Source organism: Pan troglodytes, chromosome 5 (genome assembly GCF_028858775.2).
Source record: "Pan troglodytes isolate AG18354 chromosome 5, NHGRI_mPanTro3-v2.0_pri, whole genome shotgun sequence".
NCBI lineage: Eukaryota > Metazoa > Chordata > Mammalia > Primates > Hominidae > Pan > Pan troglodytes.
In genome coordinates, this window is record NC_072403.2 from 95,714,827 (window position 1) to 95,727,653 (window position 12,827).

Here is a 12,827-nt window from a genome sequence, read left to right on the forward strand (position 1 = left end):
AAAATGCTAAGTCCAAACCTATCAAGTCTCAACAATCTATACTAATAAAGGAAAGCCATAACAGACACTCCAAAGTCATTTGTATTTGATTTTAGGAGAGGATTTTAATAAAGTATAAGTTATATTTTGATAATTACAACACTTATCAACAAATAAATTATGAAACAGTACAGTGAAGGCATAATTGCCCCATTCTCTTCTCTTATCTTCCCAGAATAAACTATCATCTCTCAAGCAGATGTCAGAGATAAGCCCAGAGCAGCTGAGGCTGAGCTCTTTGTACATATCTATTCTGCTTACAGTACCTGAAAGATACCTACGAAAAGAACTATTAGATTCTGAAAGGCTCTTTCCTCTAATAACGATAATTTATAGAGTAATTAAAGATTGAAGTTTGTTGTTGCTGTTACTGCCATTTTTAACAAATGTACTCGCCTGTAATCCTAGGACTTTGGGAGGCCAAGGTGGGTAGATCACTTGAGGTCAAGAGTTCAAGACCAACCTGGCCAACATGGCAAAACCCCATCTCTACCAAAAATACAAAAATTAGCTGGGCGTGGTAGAGCGCACCTGTAATTGCAGGTACTCAGGAGGGTGAGGCAGAAGAATCCCTTGAACCTGGGAGGCAGAGGTTACAGTGAGCTGAGATCTCACCATTGCACTCCAGCCTGGGCAAGATGGCGAGACTCTGTCTCAAAAAAAAAAAAAAATTACCTATTTAAATGTTACCATAACCCCATGATGCCTTACAAAAGAGGAGATTGAGGTCTAAAGAAATTAAATTAATGTAGCTAAGATCACAGGCAGAAAGCAGCAGAGCCTGGAATTACACTAAGCACTCTGATCACAAATCAGTGTCCTTTCTGCTGTACCTTCCACCACCCCCAAGGTCCTTAATTAACAAGCATGTTAAAATAAATGCTTCAGTAGCAAATCATCAAAAGACATAACTGATGAGGGGTGAGACTGGCTCAAGGACAGTCATTTGAACCCACCCCCTTCCACTTTTTTCCCTACTAGCTAGAGATGGGCCTTCACAGAGCTTTACCCATCTAGTTAATTAGCTATCTTTGGATCTCACCCCATTTTTCCTTCCCAAAACAATCATATGGTCATGTGGTGTGTTTTTGTTGTTTGTTTTTGAGACAGGGTCTCACTATGTTGCCCATGCTGGGTTTTAAACTACTAGGCTCCCTGTAGCTGGGATTACAAATGTGTACCACCACATTGGGCCTGATGTTTTAACTGTTTTTGTTTTTGCTTTTGATTATTGCTACCTGTGACACTAGAGACAGAGAACAAACAAAAATCACTATGTAAAAGAAAAAAGCATAAGTCTTGCAGTTAGGACTGCTGAAGAAATCCTGACTCCTCCCCTCATTAGGTGTGGGACCTTGGATAAATTCCTTAACCTCCTTGGGCATTGTTTTCCTCCTCTGTAAACTGGGAATAAGAGTATTTAACTAATGGGTTTTGTGAAGATGAAGTCAATCAGTCACACACATGGGCCAGGCACAGTAAGTGCTCCACACATCGGCCTCTCCTTCACTCTAAAGAGCGCCTTTATTTTTTCTTCACTTGAATCTTGTAGTGAAGGAGAGACTGCTAATGTATCATACATCAAACAATTGAATAAAAAATTATTTTAAATTGAAAAAGAAACTATAATCATGTAGGTACCTAAGTGGCAACTCAAAGAAAATTTCTTGGGTACTAATATGCTTTGCATTAGATATATTTTAAGGCAACTGATTAATATCAGATGTGATGCTGGAAGAAAGTTTAAATATTAAATGCAAAATTCAAAATGTCTTTTCCCTGTCTCACAATAGCTATAACTGTCTCCACTAATGCAAAATGTAAAATCAAGAACAACTATCTTTTGCTATCAAGCAGAGAGAGGAAGAACTTCTCCCTAGGGCATAACAATACAAATCACTGAATTACTAGCTTATAAAGATAGGGCCACTGGCAGATGAATCCCAGCTTGGAACCATCCATGCTGAATGCCATTTCTGGGTCTATGTAAATCTAGTGAGCAGCTTGCTTTAGTATCCAGCATGGATAAATTGCCTAGACTAAGGATAGCAAGTCTATTTCATCTTAAGTGTCAACATTGATTGACAGTGACAATCTAAAGCACTGTATATGGATGCATTTTGAGGCAAAATCAAAGCTTTGCAGAAAAGAGTGCCAGGATTAATCTGCAATGTCTACCAAGAATGGAGGAATATGCAGTGAGTCCACTGACATAAAAGAAGTATTTTTAAGTTACAGATGAAAAAACTATAATCTAATTTCCTTTTCCATGGGCATGATAGAATGAATGCTGTGTATTCACATCCCATTTCCTTCTGCTCCTGGACTCACAACTAGGCTTCATCTCCAGCGTTTCCTGCATTTGGATGAGGCCATTAATAGATTTCTTGCCAATGGAATACAGGTAGAAATGATATTTAGGCCTGGACCTACATCTTCTCTTGCAATACTCCCCTTTTTGTCTGTCTCCCTCTGTCAGCCAGATGCATAGATGACAGTGGAGGACTCTGAAGCTCTAGATGACAGAATTTCTAGAAAGGAGGAGCCACCCATGGCAGACCATGATACGAGCAAAAAATTAAACTTGTAGCATGCCACTAGCTCTTGGTATTCCCAACAATGTAGTTCTGGTTGAGACTGACAATCATAATATCGTGCCACATACATGGGTCAACCATGACCTGTGCTAAGCAAACCAGAATTCTTCCCTATGATTTTGGAAAACTCTCTCTCTAGGAAGAGAACCCATTTCTCTCTGTGAGGCTATGATAATGTGAACCTGGGAGCTTTAGTTCAGAATCATTGAAAAAGTCTTCAAGAATGGAATAGGTACTTCACTACTAATGTGTGAAACAGAAACAAGAGAAACAGGGGGTGGAGGGAGAATCCTGAACAAGCACTAGAGAGGTCAAGCTTCACCCCTGCCTTTTCCTCATATTGGTTACAAGGGCCAAAATGCTTCTCTTTTTGCCAAAACTATTTTGATCTATAGTCCTGTAACCTGCCAACACAACAGTCATGACTAATACGGGTATACATTAGAAAACAAAAATCTTTCAACTCACAGACAATATTTTGACATATATTCTTCCAAAATTATGGGCGTACACATACTTTAAAAAAATGAAAACTGTGGGGCCGGGTGCAATGGCTCATGCCTACAATCCCAATACTTTGGGAGGCCGAGGTGGGCGGATCACTTGAGGCCAGGAGTTTGAGACCAGCCTGACCAACATGGTGAAACCCCATCTCTACTAAAAATAAAATAAAAAAATTAGCTGGGTGTGTTGGCATGAGCCTCTAATCCTACCTACTAGGGAGGCTGAGACAGGAGAATCACCAGAACCCAGGAGGCAGAGGTTGCAATGAACCGAGATTGAGCCACTGCACTCCAGCCTGGGTGACAGAGTGAGGCTCCATCTCAAAAAAAAAAAAAAAAAAAGAGAGAAAAGAAAAAGAAAAAGAAAAGAAAGAAAGAAAACTGTGATTTACGGATTTATGATCACACCTCATAAATTTTCTTTTCCATGTCAAATATACTTTAACAAGCTCATTTTTCAAGGTTGGCCAGTATCTTATTGTTTGAATACACTATCATTTTTAAAAAAGTATTTGGGTATATTCAATTTTGCATTCTCCTATATACATTGATGCAACAAATTTTGGGGAAACAAAACATTTTTCCAATTATTTACCTGATATAAAGCTGTAGAATTCAACTTGCTGGTCAAAGGATATTCAAGGGTTTTGATTAATATTGCCAACCCACCCTCCCAAATATTTATACCCATTTACACTCGCAGCAATTGAGTGCTCGCTTCATACTATTTTTCCACCTGAGAAAGTAATGCTCAGCTGAACTGAAAAAACACTTGTTTCTTAATTCACAGCACTATCCTATGAAATGATTAGTATAATCTACAATAGGGGCCAAAGTCAAATTTCTATTCCATTAAGATATATAGAATAGACCACTGGCACAGTTATGTCACCAAGGAACACAGTCCTTTACAAAATGCAATAAAATATAACTAAAAATTAAGCAACTCCTTTGGAACAATAATGAGAATTATTGTGGGGAGGGGGATGGGAAAGAACCACAAAGCAGTGAGGAGATGCATATGTTAAACAGTTGGTCACAGCCCACTCATTAGCACAGTCTCCAATCAGCCTCCTATGGAAACTTCCATGGGTACACTCATGCTCCACTCAAGGGTAGCCAAAACCAGAATGTTACATGTTAAAATACATAATGAAGAGGCCAGAAAAACATGAACACACTGCAACCTAGATGTTTTAGGGAGAAAAAAACAACAAAACTACATGAAGCCATTGTCTAACTGAATTATTTAGCTAGAAGTTGGAAGAGCTGTAAGCTCTACACTTTGACACTAACCAGGTGCATAGCGATATTACAGTGAAATCCACTAGTTTAGATGTAACAATCAGAACTAGGTGAATAAGGCAATTACATACTAGGGTACCTATTCAAGATAGGTAGATAAGAATCATTCAGTATCAACACATACAGAAAGTGTAATTTTGCCACTTTGGGACTCAGCTCACTCATCTATAAAAATGAAAAGGCTGATCAACTTCTAAGATTCTCCTAAGCCTAAAAAGCCCTGCAGATCTCAGGCCATCTACAACCTTGGTGTTATTTCTTAACATTCTCTGTCTTCCTAAATTCATTCGTCCAGCAACCTTCAACTTTTTCAAACTCCTAAAATGTGCCTTGCTCTCTGTGAGCCTCTTCCTAGACAGCATTCTGCAGCAGTTCTTGTTCACACCTCACCTACTTTAAGTACCCTTCATTCTTTAAGTCTGGGCTTAAACATCTCTTCCTCTGCAAAGTGCCTCCACTGTAGTCTTCACCTTCCTTATTAAAACTGAATTCTTTTTGAATCACCTGTAATTATTTCTTTAATTTTCTGTCTCCCCTACTAAGTCACAAGCTCTCTGATGCCAAAGGCCATGCATATCTTGTTCACCATGGTATCCCTGTTTCCTGGAACAATTCCTGGCATTTGGAAGTTATCCAAATATTTGTTAAATGAATAAATAATGGGATTGTGCTAAGTAAGCTAGTGAAAGACTCAGTACTGAAAGCAATTTCTAATTTTTCCAAGTAGGTCATTAAAAATAAAATTAAATATGTTATTTATTGCTTTCTTTACAAAGGCAAAAGAACCCTAAGTTTTAGGTTAATCTTGCCCCCTTTCCTTACTGCTTGTCGAAAGCCCCCAAGTTGTTAATGGAAATTTTATCACGTTAATTAATAGTATCACCAATAACTTAGTGAATACTATCATTTCAGTGAATATTGAAAGTGTGTAGTCACTTTTGAAATTGTTTTTCTTTTGTAATTATCTTAACCAGGTATAATATATGTAGTTATGAATTATAAAATGAATATTGAAAAACAATGCTGCCCAACTGTATCCAACTCTAAAGAAAATAGCTGCACACACACACACACACACACACACACACACACACACACACACACACAATGCCGGCAAAGGATTTTCTCTAATACTAATACTTAACCATCTAATATCTAATAGTTAATGGTATGTACTGAGAGAAGTCCACATATGCTTTAAATTCACAACCCAAAAATTATGGATACAATTGTTTAAAATCTAACATTTTTTTCAAATTTACCAATTTGCTCATTGTTTTAACTTTTAATATCAATTTTCTGATTTTCCCCAGATTAAATCGTTGTCACATCATGGTCATGCAAGTGTTGAGAGGATGTCAGGAAATACACATTAATTATATACATTAAGTAATTTAATGTTTATTTGTTTGTATTCCTCCAATATTACACTTCTATTGCTTTTATAGTCTTTTGAGAGAAAGAATGGAGTTTAACTCCTTGCTCTTCTGAAGTTTATTGGGTAAAAGTAAAATTTTTAAGTAGAATGTTTATGAGAAAACAAAGGTATAAAATTAGGGAAATATGAAGCATAATAAAAATCATTCAATAAATATTTACCAAAACCTGCTATCATGCTATGTTTGGCGTGAGGAATAAGACAGTCTCAAAGAAACTACAGACTAGAGGAAGAAAACAACCACTGAAGAGAATCCCACTATAGCTCTGGGAGGGATATGAAAGAAACAAATGCACAGGGGGCCATGTAGGCACTGAAAAGAAAGCCTAAAACTAGAGTTTTAGAAATTAGATTTTAAAAATATATTAAAACTTAAAAACAGCACATGCAAAGGCCCAAAAGTAATGCAGAATATAGTGAATCGAATGTTTCAAAGTAGTTCAGCAATGAACTGTGGGGGGTGTGTGTGTGTAGGCAAAAACAAAGAATAGGAAAATAGGCTGGTTCCACATCTAGCATACAGGTGGACTATCAAGGGAAAAACACCTGATAACCTGGATAAATATTACAGGCATCCTTCCACTCATTTAGATGAACTCACAAGAAAATAAAAGCAATCTCCAAGGCCAAAAAATATATAAAGAAATTGCAGAAAACCACATGGTAAAGTAATACTGAAGAGGAGACTGCCCTGAAGTCATGTGTTAATCTAAGTGGCTTAGAGTCTTAGATTCTAGCAGTCCTGTGGGGAACAGGGGACAAGGCCTTTGGGACTAAGCAAGGTGACTAGTTGGAACTAAGACCACCATATAAAGCTAGGATCCTCAAAGGGTTACTCCCTTAGTAAAATTAAGAGAAAAACAAAAACAAAAAAGAATATCTCTCAGCAAAAGGAGACGAGGGAAAATGTGTTCTGCTCTTCCTAGGCTCTGGGTAGATAAGGGAAAAAAATATCTGGGGCATTTGTAAGCATAGCTTTCCCCCTGATGAACTTTGTGATTCAAATTTATACTACAGATCCACACTCCAATATCTAAGACCCTTAGGGCAATATATGTTTCAGAGTTCATGAGTTTGCAGATTCTACAAAGGTATTATGGTACAGACATCATATATTAAGTAACACCTCACTATAATCTGAACAGCATACCATAATATGACAATATTTTTATAGCTTAACATATGACTCTTCATGATAGGCAGTATATAAAGACTATATATGGTCAACTTTTCCTATGAAATGATTTACAAAAATAATTTTGGTTTTCTGAGCATTTTGAATTTTCAAATTACAGATAAGGATTATGGATCTGGACCTGCACTGGATGGGAAGCTCCAAGGGCAGAATTCAACTTCAGGTGCTCTCAGAATGGCAGCACCTGTGGAACCTCTCTGAAGCAAAATCTTTCTAGGTGACCCCAGGCTCCCTAGGATTCCCACAAATGAAGTACTAGCCAACATGACCTCAGAGTCTAAAATTACAAAACACATGAGGAATCATGATTGAACATCAGGCAAAAACAATAGAAACAGAACTTCATGTGACAGATCTATGAAATATAGAATATAAAATTAGTTTTGTTTAAAATGGTAAAGAATTAAAAGAGGAACTCAAAAATGTTAGCAAGAAACATACATTATCCAGAAAATGGGTAAATTTGAAAAAATTCAAAAACAAAAAATATAAATAAATAAAGTAAAAAACCAAGAATGCATAAAAGCAGACAAGACACAGCTAAACAGAGAATTAATGAACTGGAAGGTATCTGAAAAACAAATCATGCTGAACAGAAAAGAAAGCATTAGAAAATACAAAAGGTATATTTAGATTTATATGGATGTAATAAAGTCTAACATACTTCTAATCATGTTTGAAGGACATAAAAAGAAAGAGAATGAGAATAAGCAATAATCAATGATAACTGAAAAGCTGAGAATTTTCCAGACTTGATGCGAGACATACATTCTCAGATTTAAAAAACCCAACAAATTCCAAGTAGAATAAACAAAAAACAATGCCACATCTAGACACACATCCACTACAGAAGGACAAGACAAACAGAAGATTTGAATGCAGCCCCCGTCAAACAAAGGAATTACCTAAGACAGGTAGACAGATAAATTCTCCTAAAAGCAATAATAGAAGCCAAACGACTGAAATATTATCAAAGTGAAAATAACTGTCATTCTAGAATCTTATATACAGATACACTGTCCTCAAAATATAGTTCAAGAAAAGGATATAGTTCAAGAAAATCTTATATATGATGAAGGAATGGTGAGCAAAGAAGTCAGTTACAAGGTAGGCACATCTAAGTAAACACTGCCTTCATCAAATAATAATGTACAGCTTTAGGGTTAAAACTACAGTGGAACTAAAAACACTGAACAACAATAGCACGTAAGACAGAAGTAGGTGATTGAAGTTAAAAGTTCCTAAATTTCTTTTCGTGGGAAGAAAAAAGAGATATTGATCAACTTCAGACTTTACATATGCATATTAAAATTTTAAGACTAATCACTAAAAGAACAGAAATAGTATATATGCCTTCCAAACTACAGAAAGAGAAAGTTGGAATTAAAGGAAAAACTGATACAATTAAAAGGAGGGGGCAAAAAGAAGCATGGAGAAGAAGGGCCAAATCACTGGCAATACATGTGGAATTGTTATACTGGTGGTAGCAGCAATAATAGTACTAGTAATGTTTAGTATTAGTAGTGGTATTAATAACTGATTGTTATTGCATATTTGTGTGTCAAGTTCTGAGCTGGGTATTTTACATGCATTATCTTATGCATTACTCACTAAAAGTGAAGTAGGTACTATAATTAATCTTCATTTTACAGATGAGGCTTATTACTGATCTAAATCAAGCAGAAGACAACTAAAGAAAGAGATTTCAGATAGTTTTTTGTTTTGTTTTGCTTTGTTTTAGACAGGGTCTTGCTCTGTCACTCAGGCTGGAGTACAGTGGCATGATCATGGCTCACTGCAGGCTTGACATCCTCTGCAGCCTTCCAAGTAGCTGGGACCATGGGTACACATGATCATGCCTAATTTATTTTATTTTTTATAGAGATGGAGTCTCCCTATGTTGCCTAGGCTGGTCTCAAACTCCTGGGCTAAACTGATCCTCCTGCCTTGGCCTCCCAGAGTGTTGGTATTACAGGCAAGAGCCACTGCATCCAGCTCAGAGGGTGTTTAAATAATTATCACTCACTGGATTTGAGGGATGAGGGATAACTCTCAAGTTAGTGACTTGGGCAATTGAGTAGGCAATGCCTGGCATCTAATAGCAATTCTAAGATTTCATGCATGAATTATGCCATTCAAAGACACAGAATATTTAAAGAGGGGTACAGTTGTATCTGTTTTCTTTGAAATGGTGAGTAAATCACTGTTTCAAGCAGCTTGGTTGTGGGAAAAAAGAAAAAGCAAAGAATGACAGGTTGGTTGTTGAAAAGCTATTATCAAGATAATAGAGGCCAAAGAGACATGTGTGTGGTTTGTTTGTTTTAAATGGAGATACTTGAAAATACTTATGAGAGAGACAGAAGATGTTAAAGATAGAGATGACAGAGAGAATAACTCACGTAGAAAGGACAGTTGTAATTTAAAATAAAAAATGCTAAGCCTAGGAGAAAAATCAAATGGTGAGACCCAAAAGCAAAACTACACCAAGCAGGGAGAGACCTAGCTTCTCTCTCTCCTGAGTAGCCAGGAATGACACATCAAAAATTTTTTTTTTTTTTTTGAGACAAAGTCTCACTCTTGTCCCCCAAGGCTGGAGTACAGTGGCGCGATCTCGGCTCACTGCAACCTCCGCCTCTCGGGTTCAAGCAATTCTCCTGCCTCAGCCTCCCGAGTAGCTGGGATTACAGGTGCCTGCCACCACACCTGGCTAACTTTTTTGTATTTTTAGTAGAGACGGGGTTCATCATGTTGGCCAGGCTGGTCTTGAACTCCTGACCTCAGGTGATCTGACCGCCTTGGCCTCCCAAAGTGCTGGGATTACAGGCGTGAGCCACAGCGCCTGGTGAAAATTCTTGAGAAAATGCTAGATCCTCCTTAGAAATGAATAATAAAGAAGGCTTCTGTACACAAGGAAGAGGAGGATCCTCACACATCTGGGACAAATGAAGAGATGGCAGAAAAACAGCTAGAAAGACTGTGGGCTTCAGGGTACAACTGTCTCTGGTTTGTGCTTTCACCCAATTGTTTCCAGGAAGAGTCGTAATTTCTTACAAGTCATTGTGCAATTGACACAGGGTATACCATTCAACCAATCTTCCCTTGGTGAGAAAGAAAAAAATAGGGTAACTCCCACATTACATAAATGCCTAAGAAAAAACACAGCCAACATTCCCCTTCATAAATAAACAATACATTTTTCTAAAAAGAGAAAACATTATAAAAGAAATGAAACTAAGGATACATGTTTTTAATGGCAAGGAATTTGATTTTTCAAATTATTTAAATGCACTATGATTATGTTTGAAGGTTCTCTTAGTAGATGCTGGCTCAGGAGTTGACTCACTTAAAATACAACTCTGTAAGGAAAGCACCCTCGGCCCCTAGGAAATAGGGTTATATGTCACTTCTGACCTTCTTTACCAAGATAAGCTCCAAAGAACACCCTATCCCAGCATCAGTCAATTGAAGGGAGGAGGTAAGGTATTTAAAGGATATTTATTTATGAAAAGCTAAAAGAGAGGTCCATGGCAACTAAGTACACAGATTAAATTACAAATAAATATTTAGCCACCATTTATTAAACATTACAACTAATGTGGCAATATATCAAGAAATTTAGATTTTAATTTAAAATGCTACAAGCTAATATTGCAATTAGGATATGAATTTGCCTACTATCTATATAATTTTTAATATTTTTCAATATCAACATTTTAAATCACTAAAACAACTTTTTAAAAATCAAATTGAGTTATCAATTTTATTCTAAGAAAGTATCTGCTAACCACACCAACTGCAAAAACTGAAAAAAAAAAATCTAAAGTGACCCAAATATATTTAACATTATACCATTAAAAAAAGATTCTTTTGAAAATGAGAAAGTAAAAAGATCTGGAAAAAAAAACCCTATTGTTCCACTAGCTGCTATAAATTCTGTTTAATTATTTTTGTGTCATTTTTAAAGCATGCTCCCTCCTATTACCTAAGACTCTTTGTCACTGTGCTTCCCCTGCTCCTGCCAACCCTGATCACATGGTCTCTTCTCTCCCCTCCTAGGACACTGAGCATCTTCGAGAATGTCACAGAATCACACACATTGGGCCCATTACACACGTATGGTATGAATTATAATCATATTAAATGCTTTTCAGAAGTGCATCTCCCCCATCTCTTCACCCTTGGGCTGGGTCTTCTGGTAAAATCAAGAGGAAGGAACAGATTATGTTCTGGTACAGTAAAGTGAGAGGGTGTGTTTTTTTTTTTAAACTAATAGTTAAATGAAAACAAAAATCAAACTAAAATATATATACAGCAAGTTAGTACACTTCTCAAATTCAAAGTTACTCTAGTGTTTAGTAATCTTTTACACATTGTTCTACTTAATTTTATTCAGTAAACTTTGCTTACTTTTTGGATCTTTCAGCACTTATTGAAAGCCCTACTAAATTATCACAAATATAAATATATGGTGTCTACTGAATTAGTGTGCTAATAGAACTTCTATGAATTAAAATATATCTCATATTTACTAAGCACATTTATGCAAAGAAAACTCACTTTTAGGTTTAAATTTTCATTCTATTTTTACTCACAAAATTTCTTACTTTTTTTGCAGATACTTTATGAATAAAATTAAAGCAGCAGGAATTTGGGTTGATGTGCCAGTATTTGTCTTGAATCAAAACTCAGTCCATGTCTCCTACTACCTTTACCAGATAGTCTTATAAGAAACATAATCTTTTTCTTTTTCATAATTTGGGAGGAACGGAATCATTAGTAAAATTCTAGTATCTCTCAAACATCAGATTCAGAACTCGAAGCACTTGCTTTTCATGTGGGATAAGCTCATTACTAAATAGCTTCAAGTGTTTAATACGGAAAAAATAGGATTACTGAAAACCAAATTGGCTTTTCATAAGGTTTGTTTTGATGTTAACAGTAATGTCTAGGTTTGAATTCTGATTATCATAAATAGGATACTTTAACAATGTAGCATATATAGAAATCACTCATAAGCACTATTAACTGAAATGAATCACATAGCAGGGCTGCAAAACTTTCCAGTTTACACCTGCAGATGTTACTTTGGACCAACTCTATTTTATTGTTCAAGCTTGACACAATACTGGGTAGGTACTGGGTGCCTATTACTACCTGATCTTTTTACTTTATTATTTGACTTGGGCTATCCTTTAGGGCATCACATACAAAGTAGAAAAAACAGACAACACTGAAGTGTCAAACAGTTGTAACTAAGAAGGTAAATACTCATTGAGTCCTGGATGTTTTATATGCTAGCAAATAGGTACAAAAAGTTACAAGGGAAAGGAGGCGAGGATGTACAGGTGGACCCAGAAAAGTTAATGTCAAACCAATATTGGTTAGGTATTTAATTTTCACATACAAAGGGCAACATCACTATAGTCGAGTATGGAAAGAAAGTTTTACATAATCCAAAAGTGCCATAAAATATATAATCCTTACTTAGATTATTAGGTGCTATCACTGAAAAAAGAAAAAAAATCTGGGAATAAATGTATATAGTTTCTTCATCTCGACCTTTTCACCAGATATAATTCTGCCCTCAGATGTTAACAAATCATTTCTTCAAGTGTATAAATCATATATCTTTAAGAATCATTTTATAAGTCACCATGACTAACAATAATAATTTTCTTGGCTTATCAACCTAAAGAGAAAAGAATTTATCATTTAAACCAGTACCTTAATATTAAATATATATTTCATAA

At 36.1% G+C, this 12,827-nt stretch overlaps 1 protein-coding gene across 31 annotated transcripts in view; it reads right to left on the bottom strand.

Moving 5' to 3' along the window:
* Nucleotides 1-12,827, bottom strand: part of SNAP91 (synaptosome associated protein 91) — a 157,725-nt gene that overhangs the window by 140,129 nt on the left and 4,769 nt on the right. The window lies entirely within an intron of this gene.